Genomic DNA, 2,578 nt, shown 5'->3' with positions numbered 1-2,578 from the left:
CGGTGCTGAGGGGAGGGCCAGGTGCGCGGGGTCGGAGCCTCCTGGCAGCCCGACCGGGAGGTGTTGCCCTGAAGGTTCCCCGTCCGACTCGCCCCTTTTGCACCTTCGGAACCCGAGGCTCCGAGAGGAGACCATATGGTAGGACCCACGGCCCCGACTTCCCAGAGTCGGTACCCCGTCCCGCAGTCAGAAACTCGGGGCCACCAATGGGGGGGGGGGTATCCAGGCTGCTGGAAGGTGTTGGTCACTCTTGAGTGGGTGGGGCGGTGTTGCAGAGATTTTGTATTTTTTTTTCCCCCTGAGAAATGGGCTTTTAGATACAAATAATCTTTTAAGTGATTTAGTTAACTCCCGGCGCTCTTTCCTCGTGGGAAGCGTGAGCTGATGGAGTTAAGTGTGAAAGATAAAGTTTGTAGCTGGAGACCCCTTCCCCCGAGTGTTTGTGCCGTAAAAGGTTGCAGTTCTTTGGCTTCTAAATGTTTGCCCTGTTTATGTAGAACATCAGTTTACTTAAAAATATATACTATCACACACACACTCACACACACTGAGTGGCCAGATTATTATGACCTCCCCATCAGTACAATGAAGTGAATTAGTTATGCAAATAATAATAATAATAATAATAATAATAAAACCGTGAGAGTATTTGCTTAGGAAGTTTTCAATATTCAGTATTTTGGGGAGTGTCAATGAAGTATTGATGGGGCGGTCATAATAATCTGGCCACTGTGTGTGTGTGTGTGTGTATAAAGCCTTTTTTTTAGAAAAAAAATACTTTATTTTGACATAGTTTTACAAATATAGAAAAGCTACAAAAATAATACAGAGTCCTCTACAGCTTACTTTAATGTTAACACCTGCATAACTGGAACAATGATCAAAAGTAAGAAATTAACAGGCCCAATTCTATACCAATTTTCTTCAAATTTCCATCATTTTTAAAAAATATGTATTTTATTGATTTTTTACAGAGAAGAAGGGAGAGGGACAGAGAGCCAGAAACATCGGTGAGAGAGATGGATCAGCTGCCTCCTGCATGCCCCCCAGTGGGGATGTGCCCTTGACTGGGATCGAACCTGGGACCCCTGAGTCCGCAGGCCGATGCTCTATCCACTGAGCCAAACCGGTTCGGCAAATTTCCATCATTTTTTATACACATGACCTTTGTACCAGGAACCAGTGTAAGGCCCCACATTGCCATTAGTTGGCATGGCTCCTTAGTCTCCTTGACTCTGTGACAGCTCAGTCTGTTTCTGTCTTTCATGATCTTTATGCTGTAGGAGAATGCCGGTCAGTTATGTTGGCAGTTGGGTTTTGCCTGAAATTTTCTCATGATTAAGGTTGTGCATTTTTGTTGATACCCCAGAAGCATATGTGCCCTTCTCAGTTCATCATTTATGATATAACACACTGCATTTTATATTACTTTTGATCGTTTAGTTAAGGTTGTGTCTCCTGGGATTCTCTAATGGAAAGCTACTATGTACTTTACATAGGGAACTTTGTAAACAATTCATATCCTGGGAGAGAACTTGTAAACTATGCAAACATCCTGTTTCTCCTCAAACTTTCACTTTCTAATTTTAGCATCCATCAATGGATCTTGCCTTCAGTAATTATTATAGTAATGGTATGATGGTGGCTTTCTGTTTCCCTCACTTCTTCATTTATTAATTTAAGTTCTTCTTAAGGAAAAGCTGCCCTTCCCATTTATTTATGTGATATTCAGTTATTTATTAGTATCAGTATGGATTCATTCATTTTTCTATTGTTTATTCTACACTGTTGTCATTTATTTTAGGCTCATATTGTTCCAGCTTTGGCCTTTGGGAGTTTTTTCAGTTGCCTCTTGTGCCCCTTTGACAAACCTCTATCCTTTTTCTTTCTTTCTTTCTTTTTTTGGAGAATTTCTGGCACCATAAGATGCTCTAGGCTTATCTTGCCCCAGCCCTGGAATCAACCACTTCTCCAAGGATCCCTGGTTTTTTGTTTGTTTATTTGTTTTTTAGAGTGTTATTTAAACACCAAGATCTAGATTAGGCAATAGGAATGCTCATTGCTACTGGGGTATCATTACTTCTAGTGCCTGGCATAGAAGTAATGATATATGTACTCTACATAGGGAACTTTGTAGAGTACATACAGCTGCATAACTGGAACAATGATCCAAAGTAAGAAATTACTTTGGATCATTGTTCCAGTTATGCATGTGTTAACATATATATATGTACATATATATATATATATATATATGTACATATATATATATATTTCCTATCTAATAAAAGACAAAAAAGGTAATTGATCATCATGCCAGAACACAAGATGGCCACAACAAGATGGCCGGCAGGGGATGGAGGATCAAAGATGACCGCCACAAGATGGCCGCCACAAAGATGGCTGCCACAAGGTGGCCATGTGCACAGCGGAGGTGGGGCCTGGCATCTGTTCCGCATAGTGAGGCCTGGGAGTCTGCACAGCACGTGGAGGAGGCCGGTCCTGGCAGAGAAGGTGGGTTGCAGCAGTTGTGGGTGTTCAGGCCGGGAGGGGAGGGCAGTTGAGGGAGAGCAGGCCA

The 2,578-nt window shown here is 42.3% G+C and overlaps 1 protein-coding gene across 3 annotated transcripts in view; it reads left to right on the top strand.

The window, feature by feature from the left end:
* STX17 (syntaxin 17) overlaps positions 1-2,578 on the top strand; it is a 50,354-nt gene that overhangs the window by 6,258 nt on the left and 41,518 nt on the right. Inside the window, exon 1 of one of the 3 annotated variants that reach the window (XM_006758434.2) lies at positions 41-138. The exons of 1 other annotated variant lie outside the window; for it this stretch is intronic. The gene's annotated coding sequence lies outside the window, so the exon portion shown is untranslated. Of the gene's footprint in view, positions 1-40; positions 139-1,319; positions 1,344-2,578 lie in introns of those variants that run through there. One more of the 3 variants, XM_015560484.1, reaches the window with a different exon arrangement.

This window comes from Myotis davidii, unplaced genomic scaffold (assembly GCF_000327345.1).
Source record: "Myotis davidii unplaced genomic scaffold, ASM32734v1 scaffold534, whole genome shotgun sequence".
Taxonomy (NCBI): Eukaryota; Metazoa; Chordata; class Mammalia; order Chiroptera; family Vespertilionidae; genus Myotis; species Myotis davidii.
Note: the sequence above shows the minus strand (reverse complement) of the source record. Positions and strands in the feature narration are given on the sequence as shown.